Source organism: Pseudonaja textilis, chromosome 6 (assembly GCF_049901715.1).
Source record: "Pseudonaja textilis isolate UNSWEBS1 chromosome 6, rPseTex1.2, whole genome shotgun sequence".
Lineage (NCBI taxonomy): Eukaryota > Metazoa > Chordata > Lepidosauria > Squamata > Elapidae > Pseudonaja > Pseudonaja textilis.
The window spans coordinates 53653768-53678009 of record NC_141995.1 but is presented as its reverse complement, the minus strand read 5'-3'; positions in this window follow the sequence as shown (position 1 = coordinate 53678009).

Sequence of the window (24242 nt, the reverse complement as noted above, 5' to 3'; positions counted from 1 at the left end):
CCTTACAAAAAGAAAAATATTGTAGGTCCATTGTATACTCCCTAAAATTTCCTTAACCAAATCGAAACATTATATATAGACCATCACTTTGCAAAGATTGTAAGACACTTCTTTTATCAGGCATTCCTTTTAATTGCATTATCAGAAAAAAGTATTATTGTTGTGGGAAAAAGCTGTGGGCAATTTTTAAAAGGCTGTTTAGAAAATCCTGGAAGAATATTTAAAATATAATGAAAATGTACAGATGTGTTAGGTGCCTTGCTTTGGCACATTTCTTTTTTTTTTCCAATTTTATTACAGCCCTTAAGGCCAGACACAAACAAAATGTTGAATAAAAAAGTATTACACACACACACACACACACACAAACATACAGACACATGTATAAAAGAAAAAACAATAAGGATAATGGAGTCTAATAACTCCGGTTTTTCATGACTCTGTAATCCCTTAATTTGGCATAGAGTCTGGGAAACTGAAAGGAGCTGAGCATTTACTGGCAGGATGCCCTCCCTGATGCCTACATGGAGTTTGCAACAGTTATTTTTTCTTTGCACCCTAGGAGATAAATATCTGCCACTACCTGGGATTGAACTATCAATCTTCTGAATGGGAAGCGAACAACTTCACCACTAGGCCACCATTCTATGGAGTCTAAAACTCAGTATTCTACCAGTTCAGCCGATTTGGGGAGAACAGGTTGTAAAAAATGCTACCAGTTCAGCTGAGCCAGTAGTAAAAAAAATGCTACTGGTTCGGCCGAACTGGTATTTTTGACGATCAGCTATGCCACGCAATTTAGATGAGCTAGAAAGTTGGAAATCATTAGATTTCCTGCTTTCTAGCTAATCTAAAACATGCAGCACAGCTGATCTCCCCCTCGCTATTGTACTTACCTCGCCAGGAGGCTTCCCCTGAGGCCCAGAAGGCAAAAAATGGGGCACTGGAGGAGGGTGCTGTGAAAAGGAAAAAACCCACCACATAGCCACACTCACCCAGTCACATGACCACCAGGCCATGCCCACCTAACTATGCTCACCTAGCCATGCCCACAGAACCAATAGTAAAAACAATGCAATCCCACCACTGCTAAAACCACATTTCAATAAGCTATCCAGCTAAATAGTTTGGTTTCATGAGGAAACTGTCCTGTAATCTGCAACTCTTGCACTGTAAAAACATGTGGACTACACAACTCGATCAGGGCAAAACAATAGATGCAATCTACATAGCCTTCTGTAAAGCCCTTGATTCAGTGGTACACAACAAACTACTCCTAAAACTAAGGTCTTATGGTATCTTTGGATACCTGCATAACTGGATAGAAGCATTCCTGTCAAACAGGCAACAAATGTTCAAAAATGGAGCGTCCTATCAAATCCTGTCAACAGTGGTGTCCCCCAAGGCAGTGTTCTAGGACCAACTCTCTTCATACTCTATATTAATGACTCTGTGATTATATTAAGAGCAACTGTGTTCTCTTCAACTGATGATGTAAAGCTATTCAACACCACAGACAATACTGCTACCCTTCAAAAAGACCTCAGTTATGTGTCAGAATGGTCAAACAAATGGCAACTTCAAATCTCAACAAATAAATGCTCTATCTTACATATTGGCAAAAAAAAAAAAAAAAATACAAGCTGAATAGTCAAGACCTTGTTGATGACAAAAACTTTGCCAAGGACCTTGGAGTACTTATCTCTAATGATCTAAATGCTAGAGCCCACTGTAACTACATAACCAAAAAGGTGTTAAGAGTTGTTAACCTAATACTGCATAGCTTTTTATCCGGTAATATCACTCTACTAACTAGAGCATATAAAACATTTGCTAGACCAATACTTGAATACAGCTCATCAGTCTGGAACCCGCGTTACATATATGATATTAATACAATTGAGAAAGTCCAGAAATATTTTACAAGAAGAATCCTCCACTCCTCTACTCGTAGTAGAATACCTTATGCCACAAGACTTGAAATTTTAGATCTAGAAAACCTAGAACTACGACGCCTTCGGTTCAATCTTAGTATACAAAATTATATATTGCAATGTCCTACCTATCAATGAATACTCCAGCTTCAACCAAAACAATACAGAGTAGAAAATCGATACAAACTCAAGATAAACTGCACCAAACTTGATTGCAGGAAATACAACTTCAGCAACAGAATAGTCAATGTCGGGAATACTCTACCTGACTCTGTGGTTTCTTCCCCAAAATCTTCAACATTCGGCTGTCTACTATTGTCCTCACCCCTTTCCTAAGAGGTCTGTAGGGGGTGTGCATAAGCGCACCAACGTGCCTATCGTCCCTGTCCTGTTGTTTCTTTTTTTTCTTATTCGTATCCATTTCATGTATTTATAACCATGTTTATATTTATACCTGTTATCTAATAATTGTTTGACTAAATAAATAAATAAATAAATAAATAAATAAATAAATATAATTATAATGAGGCTTTTCTGGTCTGGTCTACCTAGTAACATTCTGTTCTGGACGCCCCAGATTCTTGCAACTGTGCAACCTTTGCAACACTTAACAATGATTTATTTGCAAGCATCCTTTTGAGCATATCTTGATCAGTGACTGCAGGAAAAATTCTTATTTTCAGATCACTATTTTTTTTTTAAAAAAAGAGAGAGAGCAGGCAATCCCTCAACTCAGATCTTTACATCAAGGCTTTTAGTTCTGAAGCCCACATATGGGAGAGATCAGTAATAATCTCTATTTAGATTTATCATGTACCAGCTGGATACCTGTGCCTCATGATGAAACTTTGTGATTGGGCTATGCAGGCTCAGTGGTGGTCGGTGATTGAAACACATAAGGGAATATCGCTCCTTGAGCCTGGAGGCAGTTCCATAGATGGAAGGTGTAGACATTTTGGTGAGGTACCAACGTTTAGTACTGTAAGGACCCCCAGACTGCTCCTGAGTGAGGGAATGGAATGTTTGCCAGTTTGAACTGAGGTAACAGAATGTGAGGCAACTGGCAGTTGGAACAGAGTTCTTTTCAGTTGGGAAGGGGGCAGTGGTGAAGTTTACCGGTTCGGCCCAGTTCGGGTGAACCAGCAGTAAAAAATGCTACCATTTGACCAAACCAATAGTAAAAAAAACATTTCCGAACTGGAAATTTTTTTCCTCCCCATGATCAGCTATTCCGATGATCAGCTGTTCTGGAATCACCCTTGCTGTCTTACTGCTTCACGCAGGAGGCTTCCCTGAGGCCCAGGAGGCAAAAAAAGAAAAAAAAATGGAGCGGAGGGATGCTGTACCCAAAAAAAGAAAGAAAGAAAGAAAAAAGAAAAAGAAAAAAAAGAGAAAAAAGAAGAAGCCATGCCCACCCAGTCACATGGCCATTCCCACCTAGTCACTCCTACCAAGCAATGCCCACAGAACCTATAGTAAAAATATTTGCATCCCACCCCGGGAGGGAGAGTAGAACTCCATAGCATCAGATCATGTTAATTACTGTATATAAAAAAATACTAATGCTCTGATGGTCATTTTTAAAAATCCTTTCTTAGTGAGCACCTAGAAACCGAGAGGAACATTTGTGCCAAATTTCAAGTTTGTAGGCTTTACGGTTCTGGAGATCTCGTGATGACTGAGTGATACTTGGCTTTTATATATAGAGAGAGAGATTAGAGCTAATTCTATACTAAAGAAGCCAAGTTATTTTCTATGTCTAATGCTTAAAACATGAGATCTGTTAAGTGCAATACATTAATATGTTTTGGAATTCCTGATTCGTGATAAATGTTTTAAACATTTAACATTAACCCAATTGCTGAAAGATTCTGTGTAATGATTTCTTCTTTTTTTTACTGAATGTGTAATTCATTACTGGGAAGAAAATCATTCTGAGATGCCAACATCTCAAAAAGGTTTTTTTTTTTTTTTTTTCTGATTTAAATTGCCAGGAAAATGTTTCATATAATTCATATGATTGAGACACTTTTTTCCCGATGTTTATTTTTTTCAAAGAGAACATTCCACAAAAAGCCCATACACTTTTTAATATATATATTAAAAAGAGAAAAAAAAGATAAAACAAAAGGCTGTTATTGTATTTTATGTCTTCAGGAAAAATTATATAGCCAAATTGTAAATTATGGATCCTTTAAAAGGGTTTCACTGATGCTGTGACAAATGCATGCAGATACACATAACCCAGCATTAAGGGATAAAACATGTTATCAAACATGGCTTTGCTTGTTGGGAGATCGCAATAGGGGATCATGTGTCGCTGGGATGCTACAACCATCGTAAATACATGCCAGTTGCCAAGCTCCTGAATTTAAAAAATAAATAAATAATTTTTTTTTTATTTTTTTATTTTTACAAACATTCCATCTTTTCTTCAACTCATAAAATATTTCTCTGGTCTTTTTAGAGTTGCCAACCGAAAGGCAGGGGGAGCAGTGCAGCAGCTTGCAAAACCAAAACTGCATTCCATAAATGTTTTCAAAGATAGTCAACTAGGTGACGGAAGTTTCTGCCATGCAAAATTCTAACTGGAGAACATCTCAATATTCTAATCTTTTGACTGCCAGTTTGATTTGATAGACTTCTGCTCTCTCAGCCTATGAAGCTGCCTACCTCAGTTTCCATTGCAAAAATCTCGATATCCATTGCTTCAAGATGGCAGCAGATAGTTTACCATATCTCTTATGGTAGCTATTCACACTTTTGCATCCCAGCTATGATAGGTGCATTTCCTGACACATTGTGGAATGAAACCCAGAAACAATAACAATACATGGAGGTGTAAGGCTAAGTTAGCCAGATCCCCTAGAGTCTGTCTGATGGGGAAGCAGAACAGTCTGGCCAGGAAGAAAGTGGGCAAGGGAAAATAAACAGCTGAGCTGGGAGGTAAGCTTCCAAGCCTTGATGTCTTCTTTCGGCAGCTGTCAGTGCAAATTTGTTTATTACTAGGACAGCTGCCATTGCCCTGACCTGCTGTTGAAAAATTGTTTGTATGAATGAGAAAAAAAAAAGATGGAGAAACAGAAACAGAAAAAAGATGTGCAAGATATAAGTGCAAGAAAGTCAAAAGAAGAATCCTTGGTGCACACATGCCATCTACCGTCATGTTTATTATTTCTGGATTTTTTTTGTAAATTGGATGACTCTTGGCTATGGATGTGTCCCATTGGAGAATACGACTTATGACACATCCAGGGGGTGGGGGGAAACCAGGGTCAAGGGTGACAATGAATGATGTGTCTCAGAGTCGGCTACACCCAGGCAGTGCTGGCATGTTCACTCCCAATAAATCCTCTTTAAGTTTTGGAAGTTTGGCTCGAGGCTCATGATTTAAATGGGGGTAACTGCCAGAATCCTGACAGCATCATCTGGGTACAAATATCTTGTGCCATAATATTTATGGTTAACACAATTTCCTTACAATAACAACAATAATTACATTACATTCTTATTTTAAACTACTATACATAATATATCTTTGTAACCATCCCCTTCTTAACTCTTTCCCTCCTATATTCATATATGTTTATACACACACATGTATGTATGTATGTATGTAGATGTAGATGTATATATCTTCTATGTTCATATATTTAATTTCTAATTTTCATATTTATTTTCCAACTATTGATAAAATAATTCTCATATCATATAATATTCAGTTAGTTCTTCTTCTTTAATTGTCAGTGTTAATCTATTCATTTCTGCACATTCTAACATTTTTCCTAATCACATTCTCTTCTATCGGGATTTTTTCCAGTTTTGAGCAAATACTATTCTTGCTGTGATTAATACATGACTAATTAAATATGTCTTTTCTTTGCTATAACTTTCAGGTACCTAACAAAAATATTCCAGGTTTTAAGTCTATATGTTGCTTTATCATCTTTTCCAACCACACTGAACTGTTGTAAGTCTAGGTCTTCCTGTTCTGCTTTTGAATCTAGTCGTTCCTCTTATCTCTGAAGTCAGATTATTCATATTTTATATATTTTTTTAATCATCTCATTTAGATACAGGTATTTATAACAGTTCATTCAGTGGCTGGTTCAAGGTTACAGCAGCACTGAAAAAAGTGACTTAAGACCCCTTTTCACAGTTACAAACTTTGCAGCATCCCCATGCTCACGTGATCAAAATTCAGACACTTGGAGACTTCCGGTTTGAAGGGCTTCAGTGACAGACAGAAATCCACGATCATGCGTGGTTTCTCTCTGGGCTCACCGCTGGAGTGCCCCGAGCCGGCTGGTTTGGAGGCTAAACCACCCTGTAGAGGTGGTGAAGAGGGGGGAGACCACCAGCAGGGTTGAGGAGAGCTGCATCTCTCCTCCTCAGATGGCCATTACTCCCCTTCCCAAAGGCGGTTGCAGTGGTGGTCAGAAATGGCCACCACAAAGAACTTGACTGGAAAAGAATATGCAGGAGGAAGATAAGAAGTGAAAGTTTTGGCTGACTGGGTTAAATTGTAAAAGCAACAACCAAGGTACCCTGGGATTTAAACTTACAAAAAATAACATCACTCCCAAAGAAGAGTTGGAAGCAGCGAAGGAAAGTGAAAAGGGAAAGGTTTGGGTTTTTTTTTCTTCTCTCTCCTTCCCTATACTGATAACTAAGAGACTTAAATAAGAAATTGGAAAAATCCACTTTGACATCAATAGGCAAGTAAGCTGAAAATAAAACAAAATGCCAAAGGGATAATAAAGATTTCTGGACATTAAAAACTTTCTTTTTTATAAACAGGAAGGGAGAGAAAAAGAATAAGGGAAGGATCTGGAAGAGGGAGGAGACCGCCTGGAATTAAAAAAGAATATAAAGTAAAACTTCAACAAGACTTCTAAAAGATACATTTTAACTGAAACTTTGCAACTAAATAGTAACCCCAGGAAGAGAAAGTGAAAAAAAAAGAGCAAAAAAGAAACAGCTTGCATGTATTTGGATTATTTGGTGATCTTTGGATTTTTGGTTATTATATTTGAATGACTAAAATCAATCGGGTGGTTGTTTAAAAATTTATACAATGGCACCACTTCTGGTTGAATTGAAAATGGAACTTAAAAAGTACAAAGAAGATGCGCAAGAAGGGAAGGGTTCTTTTGGCTTCGTTTATCAATTCTTAGAAATGGAGATTTGGAACTATGAGAAACAACAAGAAAAGACTGCAAAACAAGAAGACTGGGACAAAGAAGAAGCTATCTTTAATGAACAAGTAGTTCTATGTGGGGAAGAAAAAGGAATGGTGGAAAGAGAATGGAGAATTTAAGACTTAACAAAACAACCAAAGAAAAAATAATAATTCAAAAAATAAGTATAATACTGGAAAGCAACAGAAGAGGGAATACAGAAGAGAGAAATAGAGGTAGAGAGACAAGGGGGTAAAAGGGGAGAGAGAAGAAGAGAGGGAAGAAGGAAAGGAAAAGAAGTTACAAAGGACCGAAACAAGATATAGAGAAACAGGGCCTATTTAGAGATAATGGGTGAAAATTTAACTGAAAAAGGGATTCTGTAAAGGTACATAAGATTGTATTGTTATATTAGTAATAGAAATAACTTTAGAAAATTTGAAACAACGTATGATTAAAATGAGGGATAAAATAGTTAGTGTAATTTAGTGAAAAGTTTGTGAATAAAATAAGTGAAATAAAATAAATGAGAAAATTGAATTAGGAAGGAACGGGAACATTTTAATTAGTTAATGTTTTATAAAATATAAGTGAAGAGGGGGGGATTAACTATGGAAAGCTTATAATTGTTCCCATAGATATGTAATTGAAAAGTAATGTTAAAAATGTTAAGACTTTAATGACTATTAATATTAATGATAGAATTGAATTGGAATGGGATGTTGTTTTAATTATATACATTTATAATTTTTTTCTTTTTTTGAGAATACAGTGTGTATTTTAAGAATGTACCAAGCAGAATCCGAATGGAAGTTATGTATTATATTGAATGTTATAACTTTAGGGAAAAGATATAAAGGCATCATACTCCAATCAGTAACTACAGGAGACATTTTGTTTAATGAGAAAAGATAATAGATAATTGAAACAGGACAGACAAAAAATATAAATACAATGATTTGAATTGAGATGAGATAATTAAAATAAAATTGAGAAAATTAAAAGAGGGGAGAAGCTATGCAGAAAACGTAAAATAGTAATAAGATATGGAATAGAATATAAAAATGAGCATGAACCTGAATTTGTGTCTGTACGAAGAAATGTAACCGGGATTATGCTACTTTCAAAAAGATGTTTTATTTGTATTTTTTTCTCTTTGTGAAAACTCAAATAAAATTTACAAAAAAAATAAATAAATCAGACGCTTGGCCACTGGCTCATATTTATGATTGTTGCTATACCCCAAGGTCATGTTCTCCCCTTTTGGGACCTTCTGACAAGTGTTCTGAGGTCCAGTTCCGAGCCAGGAATAAAATGGAGGCTGATTGGAAAGAAAGACTCTGTTTATCTGTGAACAGAACCAACAGACGTATAGTGTGCAGTTCTAGGAGAGCTGACAAAATGGAGTTGAGAGTGGGTGGGTTTTATAGCTTCTGGATTCCTATGGGGTCATGTAGGGGTCATGGCTGGGTCTATAGGCAAAAGGGGAAATGCAAATCCTAGGTCAGTGTTGGCGAACCTATGGCACACATGCCACAAGTGGACGCAGAGCCCTCTCTGTGGGAACATGTGCTGTCACCCCAGCTTGGCCCCCATTGCGCATGTGCGCCTGCCTCCCACCAGTCAGCTGATCTTCAGATCTCTGCTGCTCATGCATGGGAGGCAGGACACATGCAGGGAGATGGTGTGCATGTGGGGGGGGGGTGAGGCACATGCATGGGGAATACACATGCACATGTTGCATTTTGGTTATCCCTGTGCACTTTGGGCACTCAGTGCCAAAAGGGCTCACCATCATTGTCCTTGATGTTTGTCTGAGTTAATCCTGTAAACCCTTGGCTTGTTGCTTGTTTGGAGTTCCCTGTCTGTCCCAGACTCTCTGAATGGATTGCCAAATCTGCATTTCTAAAAGCTGGCCTCCTCAGTTTCTGCTTGGGACAGGGAAACTGGGGCTGGTTACCGCTTCCCTTAAGATCATTTTATTTCTCCTTTAGGGGAAATATTTTATCCTGCCTTTTTAATATCCCCCCAAATATTTCATTCTATAGGAGGGTGCGTCAGTGCTGATTTTCTACACAAGCAATGGGATAAGCCAGATTCATTTAACAATCCTGTTGTTAACTTACCACCTGCAGTGACTTGTTTAACAACTGAGCCAAGAAAGGTCATAAAATGGGACAAAATCCACTTAACCAAGGAATTTTGTTGACAAAATTTACTTAACGAATGAATTTGCTTAGCAACAGAAGTTTTGGGATCCATTGTGGTTCTGTGACGAGAACTACCTGTTTGTCAATACAGTTGTCATGAGAGATGTGAAAGGAAAACTTGTGAGCCTCTTTCGGAGAAGTTTTGTTATAACTGTAACACAGAGCAATTAACTGGCTGAGAAAAATCACAGGATAACAGGTCTTTCCGTTGCACTAAAAAAACAAGTGAGAAAAAGTGGTGTTAACTTCTTTGCACCCTGTTTGCAGAGGGGAAAAAAAAGGCAGGTAGGAATGGCAAAGTTTGGCACTGGGCACCAGGTTGAGGACAAACTGTTCTTGCTATTTAGTCAAAAGATTTTGTTTCTCCAGTCCATCATAATTGTATTGTTCAAAAGCAGCACACTCTGTAATTCGATAGAAAAATAGAATCCACCTGCATAAATGTCCTAAAATCTCAACCTTCTTGGCAACACAAAAGTCTGCTAAAGTGAAAAAGTTGGTTTATTTGTTTGTTTGTTTTTTGTGGGGAAGAGAAGCAGAGTAAGATTTAGAACCAAACAATTGTATTTCATCTTTGTTAAGTTAGTGCACTTTAATTTTTCATACCAGCTTCAGTGGAAGGAAAATGTTAGTCTGGTTTTAGGATAGTTATGTTCAGGAATATACCATGTTTTCCCAAAAATGAGACCCTGGGCACCAGATTTTATTTTGGGGGGATTTCATCCACTGACTAACTTCACTTGCATGCATCACCCCTGGCCTTCTTTTTGCTGTCAGAGGCCTTCAGCAAATTCTTCTGTGGCTGACAAGGCTTTTCCGAAGGCCTCTGCAGCTGATAACAGAGCTCTGGATCAATCTGGAGCTTTGTTATCAACTACAGGGGCCTTCAGGAAAGCCTTGCCAACCTTTCTGGCTGCAGAAGAAATGAGCCAGCGAGACAGGTGTCACGGTGTATGAGGCTTGGCTACAACTGTCCAAAAATAAGTAGTAGGGCAGCTCCACCCCCCATCCCTATCCTAGTTTAATTTTTACCCATGTACTCTGGAATGGGTAGGATCTTAATTAGGGCTTATTTTGGGGGGGGCAGGGCTTATATTGGGCACATGTGTAAAAATCAAGGTAGGAATCACTTTCAGGGTAGGTTGTATTTTTGGAGAAACAGGGTAGTATGTTGCAGAGGTAGCTTTCTTCCATCATAGAATCAGAAATCAAATAAGGTATGGGGAAAAGGCAGAGAAGGAGAAGACAAAGCATGAGAACACAATGGGGGATCTTCTATTTGCTGCTATCTTGTTGCTGTTATTGGCTGTCTTGCAAAAAGCTAAGGAGGGTTGGATCTGGTTAATATCTGGATGGGACCTCATATGGAAATCTTAGTGCTTTAAAACAGACCAGGAAACTGTGAAAACATTCCAGAGAGAAAGAAGAATGAATAACTTCTGTATTGCTGTCAAGGAAATTGCAAGGATATATTGAGTGTCATCAGGACTTTGAGCTCAATTTAAAACAATCTCCAACTTTTTTTTTTTACTAGCATTTAAAATTGTTTCCAGAAGAAAACACTAGAAATATTGACCATACTGACAAGCAGTGGTAGGCTGCAACTGGTTCAACAACCGGTTCTGTAAGCGCACACTTCGTGACAAGGAAAACTCATCCTGTTTTTTTCCTCCACTGTAGACTAACAGTTTAATTATTTCTGAAGTTTAACCTTGCAGAAAGATCAGTGGAGATTCTCAATCCTTCAGGTCATGGTTGTCCCAAAGGTGCTTTTTCAAAAGGCAACTGGACTTGTTTTTCCTTGAAGACATTTTGTTTCTCATCCATGAAGTGTCAACTAAAAAGATAATTCTTTGGTCTTTTTAGCTTCCAGCAGAAAGAGAGTGGGGGAAAACAGTGCATTCCTCAAGTGTCTAGATAATCGCCCTGGCAGCCCAAAGTTGTTGGCGCACAAGATTATTACTGGAGAGCATGATTGATGACTCTTGGCTATGGATGTGTCTCATTGGAGAATAAACATCCAGGGGGTGGGGGAAAACCAGGGTCAAGGGGGAAATGAATGATATATTTTAGCGTTGGCTGCATCCAGCTAACGCCAACATGGACACTTCTAATAAACCATTTTTTTTTTCTCTGAGAGATGTGGCTAGAGACTTATGATTTGAATGGGGGTGGAATTGTTGGAGCCCTGACATGAAGCTTCTTCAGTTCTGTTCTTCTTCAGTTCTTCATCAGTTCAGTTTACCTATTTAAATATTTTTATTTCTCTAAATCTTGATGTTGTTCTAAGGAATAACCCATAGTGGTCTTGCCTACAAACTTTGTGTGCCAAATCTGTGACTTCCTCAAAGCCTCACAGCTGCATTCATTATTTTTAATACCTTTATTAACTCAGGTTAATAAGTTTATCTAAAGGCAAATATGCTAAAGCATATTTAGGAGGCTGAAGTAAGATATATTAATAACACAGTGGGGCAAACCCTTATTCTCTCTCTCTCTTTCTTACACACACACTTACACACACACACACACACACACACACACACACACATATCAAGGAGGGCATTGAATAAAAGCAATAATAGTAGGTTTGAGGTCAACATAACTGACTGAAAGAATAAGGTTACCCAGTTTTAAAGTAAGGGGGCTCTGGAATCCCTTGGGTAGATCTCCATCCAATTCTAATTTGCCAGGTTGTTTCATTTCAAACAAAGCTAAAACAAATCCCCCCAAACATGAGAGCTAATTAGTTCCAGCAAGCCACTTAGGCACAACAGTTAAAGAATTCCCTTGTACAGCTTTTCTGGTAAACTGAGCTACAATTGATTCCTTTCCAGAAGGTTTTTATCTTTCTCTCTCTCTTTCTCTTTTTAATCTTCAGGTGGAACATCAGTTCAAAGTTCTCAAAAATTAAATAGAATTCACAGAATTAAACATTTTTTTTTAAAAAAAAAACCAATACTATGGAGTGCACTCCTAATTCCTTTTAGTCAGCTCTTGGAGTTGTGTCCAGAGAAGATGCTGTGCACAGATGTTTTAAGTTTGAACAATAAGCGAAACAGAGAATCTATACACAAGTCTAGAATGAAGAGGAAAAGAATCACAAATACTCCCTATTTACTTCCAGTTTCACTTTATTTCAACAACAACAACAATAATACTAGTCTTGCCTCTCTTCCTCATCTCTGATTCACATTTGGGAACCAAGGGCTAGTCACATTTGCTAAATTTAGATGCCATCTTTTCTCAAGGCTTCTTAAATGAGGAGAATTCTTTATATCCATAAGGAAAATCTTTAGCAGGCTCCACAAGCTAGGCAGCCAGTTTCCTTCAAAGGATGAGTTAGCACTTCCCAATCTCAGATGAACATCTCAACAACTATAGCATCTTTGTTGTTGTTTTTGTTGTTGTTCAGTCACTAAGTCATGTACAACTCTTCGCAAACCCATGGGCCATAGCACATTAGACCTCCCCTGTCCTCCATTGTCTCCTGTGGTTTGCCCCAATTCATGTTCATTGCATCAATGACAGTATTTGATTGCTTATTGTACCCTATGACTATTATTAAGTGTTGTACTTTATGATTTTTGACTCTTGATGAATGTGTCTTTTCTTTTCTGTACACTGAGAGCATTTGCACCAAGACTAATTCCTTGTGTGTCCAAACACACTTGGCCAATAAAGAATTCTATTCTTTTCTGTTCTAACCACCTCATCCTCTGCTGTCCCCTTCTCTTTTTGCCTTCCATCTTTCCCAACAGCAGGGTCTTCTCCAAGGAGTCCTCTCTTAAGTGGCCAAAGTCTTTGAGCTTCAGCTTCAGTATCTACTATAGCAGGGGTGTCAAACTGGATTTCTTCGAGGGCCAGATCAGCATTATTGTTCTCTTCCATGGGTCAGCCTGGGGTGGGGATATGGCCTCATGCAGCAACCTGCTGGCCCAAACTGGGCATTGGGGTGCTTCATGCGCTCCCCCCATTTTTAACCTAGGCAGCCTCCTGCAACACCCTGCCAGCCAAAATGGGGTGCAGGGGCCTCGTGTGGTCTCCCATGCCCCGTTTTGGCTGCCAGAGTCATCTAAGGCTGGCGTTTGCTATTTCCAGCCAGGCCCCATGGGACAGATTTAAGCACCCTACATACCCACAGGCCTTGAGTTTGACATCCCTGTATATATTACTATTGGTTTTTTTTTAAAAAAAATATCTAGCAAAAATCTCTCAGGTTATACATTGAAAGAAGGGTATATACTGGCATTTATTTCTTGTTGTCTGCTTGGATAAATAAAGAATGGCAGTGTCAGGAAGATGAAGAAATTACTGAGCCAGAAAGCATCTTGAAAGAATAGAGTAGAGTAGAGTAGAGTAGAGTAGAGTAGAGTAGAGTAGAGTAGAGTAGAGTAGAATAGAATAGAATAGAATAGAATAGAACAGAATAGAATAGAATAGAAACAATAATTTATCATGTCTCAGTGTTGATTACTGATTGTGGGCTGGCCTATTGTTCTACAATGGTCCTCACTGGCTGACATTTAGGAAGCTGCAGCATGGATTTGGGGTAGAAGACCTAAAAATGAAATTGCCATGCAATTTTTCACTTAATAGGTTTATATGTCTGAAGCTCTATAAGTAAATTTTCAAAACTCCTTGTAGAACAGCATGAAAATAATAATAATAATAATAAAAACATTTCAGCATATTACAAAGCTTTCCGAGTTTTGCATTTCTGCAAAACACAGCAGTTATTTGAAGAAACATGTGCTAATGTAATTTGGAGATCAAATTGCATATTCCGTTAACAATGTTCTAGCTTGCTAATTGTGAATAGTTTAAATTTAGTATTAAGTGACTGAAATGCAGCCTGAAGTGTTAAACATGATAATGATTTTTGTTACAAGAGATATTAGTTGCTAACAAGAAAAGGAAAAGACACAGGTTCTGTCCCAAAAATTGCACGCCCTAACTTTTCACTCATGTAAATAAACATTGTGCAAAATGGAGCTTGTAAAATAGTCTTGGATGTGCATCCCATTCAAATATCTATACACATTCATCAAAGGAAATTATGTTGCTTCAACTCTCCATTGGTATTGAAGGTGTTGCTTTTGGTCCTTTCCCTTCCCTACTAGGGAAGAAGTGAATGGGAAGGAAGGAATTTGATACTCATATGTAGCTTGCTCTTTCTAACGATTGCCTTCTGTAAAATAGAAGAAGACATTTGAATAATTCTGGCAATAATATCTCCAGCTCATACTGCTTGTGTTCCACATTTTATCCAACCTGAACTGATTGCCTGCAAAACATTATTGCTACTTGAGTGGTTGTCACCAATGCCGTTACAACAGGTGTCAAGAGTTCGGATTTAAATTCCACTATGGATGTAACCTCTTGAGATATTGCTTCTAGTGGAATTCTTTTTTGGAAATCCCAAAGGTGCTTTGTCAAAAGACAACTGGACTTTGTTTTTCCTTGAAGACGTTTCGCTTCTCATCCAAGAAGCATCTTCAATTCTTCAGTTCAGAATTGAAGGAGCTTCTTGTACAAGAAGCAAAACGTCTTCAAGGAAAAACAAAATTAAGTTGCCTTTTGAAAAAGCACCTTTGGGACCACCATGACCTGGATGACTGAGAATCTCCAGAGTCCTTTTTTGAAAGTTTAGGATATCATGATTTGCTTTGGACTTCTGCTGTGGTTAGCTGGCAGCAGGTGCAGACGGCTTAGGAGAACGAGGACTCAGATGAGTGGCCAGGACCATAAGGAAGTAGACTGCTACCTTCAGAGATTGTGGCAGCAGCGATGAGGAGGTTCCTGAGGAGCCTGTGCCAAGTGCGCATGCACGCAGGATTGCTTGTAGGAAAGAGCAGCTACAACAGCACGGGCGACTCAGGAGTAAGGCTGCAAGGTAATGGCCCCTCCTTCAAGAAGGTAAAACCCAGCTGTGAAGCAAACGTTTTTTGTAGGAAGCAAAGACATTTTGAAACTCAGCCTCATGGACATTACAGTATCTTAAGTTGGTAATTGAAAACTCTTGTGTTGTGAAATATTTCTTATCGGTTATTCTTGGTAGCCTCTCACAGTTTTGGCAAGGCTTGTGCTTATCAAAGTTAATTAGTTTGCAGCAGTCTTTTAACCGGGGATTCATAAGACTCATTAAAAGGATTCTGTTCCCTTTGGTTGTTTTATTGGAAAAGGGTTTGGGTCAGAACAACTTCTTTCCTAGCAATGGTGTTTCAGAGGTTTGGAGATTTAGCAGCCCCGCTGAAGTCAGAGAACATATGCAGAAGCTACTAATCATTTTGGCTTAACTATAAAGAGGATTCCTACTGAAAATAAGATTCATAGTGCCTCCTATTTTTCTCTTGATCTCAGATGTCACTGTCAGCATTCCAAAGAAACTCCCCAACTTCATTCAGCATTCAGAAACAAAGTCCATCCAAGTAAGAATTTATTGAAGAAGTTATGTTGGCACATCTGGGAAAACCCAAATCTGAAACTTCCGGGTTTTCCCTTCCCCAGGTGAAAATCAAAGATCCATCCCCTGTACCCGTCAGTCCATCACATGACCCAATCAAACATCATTCTATCCAACATCAAACCTTTGCCTACTCCCATCCAGGTGCAGGATGACATGTCCTTGACTTTTAAGAGGAATGTTGTTGAGTCTAATCTACTACTCACTAAGAATTCCCCCCTCCCAGGTACTAACTGTGGCAGCCTTGAAGCTTCTAAGAAAATATATGGCTAATGCAATTATGGCTTCCATGGCTGACAGTTATGCCTTCAACATGATCATGCCCTACTATTGAGATTCACTAAACTCAACATAACTAACTTCATTACACGTAGAACATTAATTTGTATTTTCCAAGTAATATCTCTCTTCCTCATATAAAGCTACTGAAAAATTATAGAAGAGGTATTGCTTACCACTGTTGTTTTTTCCTTCGTAATTTCACTTCTTTCTCTAATAAACAAGTCATAGAGTTACTTCAATGGGGAACTTAAAGCACTATTAGAAACGTAGTTTTAGCTAGGTATGGATTCAATTAAGAAGAAAATGGTCAATTGGCCATTTGATTGAAGACATGGATTGTTGAGCAGCCATGTCATGTTAATCATTCATTTAAATGGGAGTTCCTGCTTTAATCATAATTAGAGTTCTTCAAATTATTGGTTTTGTAAAAATATCTAGACAGCATATTAAAAAGCAGAGACATCACCTTACCAACAAAAGTGCATATAGTCAAGGCTTATGGTTTTCCCAGTTGCAATGTATGGCTGTGAACATTGGACCACAAGAAAGGCTGAGCACCAAAGAATTGAGGCCTTTGAATTTTGCTGGAGAAGACTCCTGTGAGTCCCTTGGACTGCAAGGTGATCAAACCGGTCAGTCCTAGAGGAGATCAACCCTGACTGCTCTTTAGAAGGCCAGATCCTGAAGATGAAACTCAAAGACTTTGGCCACCTCATGAGAAGGAAGGACTCCCTGGAGAAGAGATTAATGCTGGGAATGATTGAGGGCAATAGAAGAAGGGAATGACAGAGAATGAAGTGGCTGGATGGAGTCACTGAAGCAGTAGGCGTGAGCTTACATGGACTTCAGAAGATGGTAGAAGGCAGGAAGGCCTGAAGGAACATTGTCCATGGGGTCTCAATGGGTTAGACATGACTTCGCAACTAACAACAAAGCAAAAATCTCTCAGGTTATACATTGAAAGAAGGGTCTTTAACTCAAAAAGATGTGAAATCTTATTTCTTTTGGAAAAGGAATATTTGCAAGTCTGCCTAAGATTTAATCTGCTAGATTTTTTGTCATATTAATTGAGATTTGCACCACAGAGATGTAAAGTATCCCTATGGACATGCACATTACATTCAACGATGTGGAAATAAGAGTTTTATTTTAGGCCAGGGATTTTATGACCAAAAAGATTTTCCAAAAATGAAATATGAAATGTGAAACTTTCAGTCCATCTTGGCATTGGAAGATGATTAAAGTTTTAATTTCCTTACGTTTTCCTCTGATTACAAATGCAGGTTTTGTTTTGCTTATTTCTAAGCATTCCAAAGCAGAATATGTCTCGTTAAGATGTGCATATTTGCTGAAAGAAATTGTTTATTCATCTCTTGCAAATATATCTATAATTCTGTAATTCACTCTAGGTGTATGGAAATAAATTTTGCACATGTGTGATGACCCTGAGCAAGGCACAGAGGCAACACAGTCAGCTGATAGTTCAAACGCCCCTTTATTGCTCCAACTTTCCTTCCAACACGCCCATGTTTATGGCAACTCCAGGAGCAAAACCCTCACACACACCCTCACACACACCACCAGCAGCCTCTGCCTGAGAGTAGTCCATCAAAACGCTGTTAGCACAAGGGCTTCCAGGCAAGAAATCCAGCAAGGCAAGGGAACAAGGCAATGTGATCTATGAAGCAAAAGAACTAGGCAAAAAAATCCAACGAACTCCAGACATCAGCTATGGCACACAAAACTCCATGTATTTAGCATTTGTTCCCGACAAATGCCCCTCCCCGCAGCATCTCCTCAGTCCACAGGTGTGCCCTGTGAAGAGGAGTGGGGCGCTCTTCTCCCGAATATTTGGGTTGACCTGTGTTGTTTCTGCCTCCTTTCTACTCGGGGATGCTCGGGGATCAGGAAGGGGCACTCTTTGCTTGTTGCCTGAGCTCCATTGCTCCTCAGCTCCACTGCCTGCCCTCTCTTCCTCCCTCTCTCAGTCATCCTGCCCCTATTTTTCCCAAGCCTGAGGGACTGGGAGCTGCTTCATCCAGCTCCTCCACGCATTCCTCCAAAGCCAATGAAGCTGTTCCCTCGACCTCTGTCAGCCCCAGCTCTGGCTCCTCCTCCTCCACAGACTCAGGCTCCAATGGGGCCATTGTTCTGAGCTAGGTTTCACAAAACCATGAAGCAGAATCCTCGTCCCAACAAAACCCCTTTTATTAGGCTAATGTGAATTCCTATCATTCACATCCAGAAAAGTCCTGGCAAACAGTCTTTCAAGGGTGAATAACAATCACAGACCTTATCAGGCTCGGCATGTTGCCAGGCCGATAGCTTTCAAGTGCAATGCTGTACAAGAAAATACTTGGCAAGGAATTTCTGAGAGTCACAAGCAAATAGTCACACTAATTACATGAACTAATTGTCTCCTGCAAACACCACTCCCCTTTTGCTCCTCTTTATTCCCTATAGGATGGGCCATTCCTCATCCACCTGTGCCTTTATTCCTGAGTTGACCTTTGTTCCTTAACTGTTCCCTTCTCCTGGCAGCTCTGTGCATGCACACACTGGGAACAGGCTCCAGCTGTTCTTCTGCCTCACTGATCTCCAATGCCAAAGAAAGCTGATAACTGTCGGACAGCCTTGGTCCCATCTCTGCCTCCAATGCAAAGCACTCGTCAGAGCTCCCCCAGGCTCCAGGACTGGCCCATATTCCTTCACAACCTCCTCACTGTCTGAGTCTTCCACTAGCTCTGCTGGCCACTGGCGGGCTTCAACAGCCATCATGACGTGTTTGAAACAGAACAGAACCCATAAATCCAATAAAACATGCAAAAACATTATAAAGTAATGGCTACAACTCACGGAATATCTCAGGCATCTTGCAAATGCCAAGATGAATAAACATGTTTTCAAGACTGAAATAAAGTGAGCTCACTCTCAGTCTCTCTGGTATTCCATGGAAGGGAGCCGTTTACAAAAACGAACTTCCTTCTGATTGATGTTAAATGAATACCTGCAGGTGGTATATTCAGAAGAATTCAAGTTGATCATCTCAGGTATCCTGGTTACAGAGTCATTCGGGCTTTGTGGGTTAATGCCAAGACCTTCTGCTGAAGCAATTTTCTTCATAAAGCCTTTAAGAGTATAATTATATTCATCTAATGTCTGAACGTCTTTAAAAGCCTTTTGATGAGACGGCTTTCATGGCACAAATCAGCACCTTTACATTGAGATACCTTTTCCAAGTTCTCTTTGTTTGTTCTGATTCTTATTGCTAAAGTAAAGGTGTTTTTTTTTTTCTGCTACAATTTACTGCATTTTAATGGGTGTGTAAACCCAGTAAACTCAAAACTAACTCTCTCTCTCTCTCCCTCCCTCCCTCCCTTCCCCCCCTCTCTCTTAACAATTTGGGCATACTCTTGCAATCTAGTCACTCCATTTTGTGCTTTTTGTGGACTCTAAAATGCATATAATGGCAGCCCCATGTTCAAAACGTTTTAAAAACATATAAATGGACCAAAAATAGTGTAGAATTTATTAGGAAATATAGATGCTTAATCATTGTCTCAGGTAATAAACCCCAATATTTTTGCAAGCATTTTGGCACTCTAGAAATGGAACCTCTCTCACTGTATCTCTCTTTCTTTCTTCTATTATCTCTCACCTGTCCTCTCTTTCTCTCTCTCTCTCTCATCTGTTTCTATCTATCACCTCTCTATCTGTCTCTATCCTATCTTTTACTCCTTGTCATCTATCACCTCTCTATTTGTATCTATCCTATCATCTCTCTCTCTCTCTCTTTTATCCCTTGTCATTTACTATCTATCTATCTATCTATCTATCTATCTATCTATCTATCTATCTATCTATCTATCTATCTATCATCTATCTATCTATCTATCTATCATATATATGTGTGTGTGTGTGTGCGTGTTTGTGTTTGTGTGTGTGTGTTATTTAGCTTTGTTCGGGTATTTTCCCACATCATTATAGTTGTGCTTTTAAAGTTGTAGCATCTCATCTGCCATCATCAGGCTTCTGTATTGCGTTCGTCTGTGAGTCAGACAAAAGTCTGCATGTGTCTGTTTTATGCTGCCTCTCTCAAGACAGCGATAGCACTTAGTGTTGTATACCACTTCACAGTGTTTTATAGCCCTCTCTAAGAGTTTACAGAGTCAGGAGCACATTGCCCCCAACAATCTGGGTCCTCATTTTATTGACCTCAGAAGGATGGAAGGCTGAGTCAACCTTGAGCTGGATTGAACTCCTGGCAGTGGGCAAAGTTACCCTGCAACACTGCACTTTAACCACTGTGCCATCAGGGCTCCTAAAACTGATGACATGGGCTATATGGTCCTTTTTTTTAATTTATTTTTTTTTAATTTTATTTACACACACATTCCATCTTTCATTTGAACAGTGTGTCATCTGAGTATGCATATCTTGGTCTTGATTGCTCTAAATAGCCTTATGGAAAGGTTATTGACCATTTGAGTCATGATAGGCACTATAAGTCAATTTATGAGCCCATCTAAGGAAGATCATCAAAATGGAAGATTGAAACTTGGAATGCACTTGAAATCATTTTCAGGCACAATATGCCTGTATAGCAATAGCATTTAGACTTATTAAACTGCTTCACAGTGCTTTACACTACAACCCTTTCTAAGTGGTTTACAGAGTCAGCATATTCCCCCAACAGTCTGGGTCCCCATTTTATCAACCTTGGAAGGAGGTCCATTGGAACTGAATTAATTCAGACAAAGTACTTAGATAACATCAGCTTTGTTCAAGTTATCTTGTTTACAGTGATTCATGTTATCTGCTTAAGGAGGCCACGGTGCAAAAGGCCTCAGGTTTGTCGTGTTATGCAATGATGTATATGATGTGTATTACTGTAATGAACTGATGTATAGTTAATGGACATTCAGGCAAGGTAAACAGCTTCTTTCCCCAATTAAACTCTTGAACTTAGGTTGCTATGATCCATCAACCTCTCTCAAAATTTCCATCAATGCTTCACTTACTGCAATGAGCTACCATGTGCCCACTGAATGGAATTCGAAATGTGATATGTCTATAAAAGGGCTTTACTGTTTTATCAACTGGATGATGCTAAGAGTTATCCTACTGGGTTATAAAAAGAAAGGCAGAAGACGTTTTCAGGGGGTAGAGGAGAATAATTTAGGCTTGTTTCCCCTAATGAGCCGCTGTCTTCCATTTTTGGAATCCTACAAACCAGACACGACAACAATGTGGGAATCCTTTAATTTTAAATGTTGAAGTTCTATACCTTTAGGCAGACAGACAACGTCTTTTGGTCACCATTTTGGTTTTGGTCATTAGGATATTAAAAAATATATATCTTGAAACTCTAGAAAGTGTGATGAGAAGAACAATAAAGGTGATTAGGAGGCTGGAGGCTAAAACATGAAGAAAGGTGGCAGGAATTGGGTACGTCTAGTAAGTTTAATGAAAAGAAAACTAGGAATATTATGATAGCAGTTTTCCAATATCTGAGAGGATGCCACAAAGAAGAGAGGATCAACTTATTCTCCAAAGCACTAAAAGGGCAGAAAGAGGCAACGGATGGAAACTAATCAAGGAGAAGGCCAACCTATAACTAAGGATAAATTTCCTATCCATGAGAACAATTAATCAGTGGAATGACTATCCTCCAGAACTTGCAGGTCTTCCATCACTGGAGGCTTCTATGAAAAGACTGGACAACCATTTGTCTGAAGCTCATCCTAAACAACGAACCAAAGTCTAGTCTTTGGTGAAGCAGTACCAATGTGGGAACTGTTTCTACACACGCTTATACAAGGGCCACATTTTCTTGGTAATATTGGCATTTTTCTCATGGTATCTGGGGTAACATGCCTTGTAACATTGTAAATATTTTGTGAATTCTGCCTTTTGATCAAACATGGCTTTGAAAGGGGTTATTAAAACAAAGAGAGAAAATTTGAGTGCAACTGAAAAGTTAAGAGTTGGCTGGGAAAAAACAACTAGAACGAAGAGTTTGGGAACAGCATGGTGTCAAGAGACATCTTTGTTGTGCATCCTGTCAACCTTAGAAATATGCTAACCTTGTATGATGCTACCCATACCGAAGTTAAAAGCTGAGCAACAAAAACATGAAAAAGCCATAGGAAACGATACCCATTTGAAGCAAGAACAAAGTGGTATAAGCAACAACATTCATGTGGTGTTAATGTATGCAGAGTGGGACGTAGAACAGTAGCTAATGCAATAGAAGAACCACATCAAAATACATCTCAAAGCTACCCATGGATGGTTGGGATGATTTTGTAAACAGCATGGATTCAGGAACAAGGAACACTTTGGTGAAGCATGGAATGTACCAATAGAGGAGATAGTGTCGTCAGGCAAAGTTTAGTTAAAATAGTCACTTATTAAGGTCTCATTCTATCAGTAGTGCATTCTTACCTTGGTCGCTCCCAGTTCAGTGGGTGATTGCACATGTGCCCCCTAATGCACCAATCAGCTGAGATGATGAAGAAACAAAAACCTAGGAGTGACCCTCCCACTTACCCATGTGTTTGTCACTTCTTTTATCCTCTCAGCTGATCATCGGAGGAACTGGTTTGGCCGTACCAGTAGGTGTTTTTTTACTGAACCGGTAGCATACCCCCACTGCATTCTATCATAAATGTGCAATGTCTGTGAGACCAGTGTGTTCTGGTGTTTGGTTCCTGAGACCATTCCAGCTTGAAAAGATGAACAGCAGGACAAAAAAGAAACCAGTAAGAAGTGCATATCACTGTTACTTAGTACAAGTGTCAATGGATAGATGAATGCCAATCATTGTCAGCAAGTCACATCATCCTAGAGTGTTGAAAGATTGTGTGCATCAACTGCCACTCATATAGTATAATTCATAGAAGGAACAGTTTACATACCCACTTTCCAGGACTGCCTCCTCAATCACTTTGTGCCAGAAGTCAGAATATCAGAACGAGATGTTAGAAGTGTCAGCTGAGAACATGAAGAGTGTTTCCAGTCATCCATCAGGGGGAAAAATAGTGGGCAAACATTTTGATATTAAATTAACCAAACCATGGATCTAGGATTCATTCTGGCCCCTACAAAAGTAGAGATAATTTGGGGCATACGATGGTTGTTCTGGAAGGCCAATTTGACCTCTGAAATACATAAAAGATCAACCTTCCGTACTTAAAAAAACCCAGATTCTTTGCTGCAGCTTGGAAAGCAGTCAAAATTCCAACATTAGCTAATGGAAGTTGGCTTTTGAGAGGCTACCATGATGACACTACAAAACCATAAACAAAACTGGCAGAGAGAAAGAATCTGTTGGACATTTCTAGTAGTCGTCAGGAGAAGATTAAGAGGATCTTGGATATCAGGTGATGATATAGCCTGAGATGGTCAACATGAAGGAAGAGGACAATAAGGAAGATGAAGGCACAATAACTTTCCAAATCAAGTTGAATGTGTTGATATCCTATCTCAGCCCTCTTATAGTTTTTACTCAAACTTCATCCAGCCTCATATTTTTCCACGCTAGGAAGATAATCAATTCAATTCAAATTAAATCAAAGTCTTTATTGTCATTGTACCTCATGTATACAACGAAATTGGTTTTGCCTCTACTGGTGCAGTCCATACAAGAATACAAGACAACATGAATCATATAAGGTTCATACAAGTAGTTGTGGGGGTGGGTGGGGAATTCTTAACTAATTCCTTAAAAATTCTAGAAGTCTCAACAGTGGTTTGTCAAAAGGCAACTAGATTAGGTTTTTTTGCCCCTTAAGGAAGAAAAAGACATTTTGCTTCTCATTCAAGAAACTTCATCAGTTCTGGCAGGAAGATGGGGGCTATGGAGGGATTAGTTCTGACAGCATCGGGAAGGGAAGTTAGAAGGATATTTCTTTGCTGTCATCTAGTCTTCATATCTGCTGAAGGTTCACAAGAGTAAAGGAAGTTACTTATATGCATACCGTATATTTGGGGGATTGAAAAAAATCTATTCACCCATTTTACAGGCATTGAACTTTCACAGACATACCTTCTCCCTCATTAGTCCATTAAATCTAGGGCTTACTCTATAGGAAAGCCATTACCTTTGGAATACCTTATTTAATTCCCTGATTTGATAGCAACTCTCTGAGGCATACAGGGAAAAAAA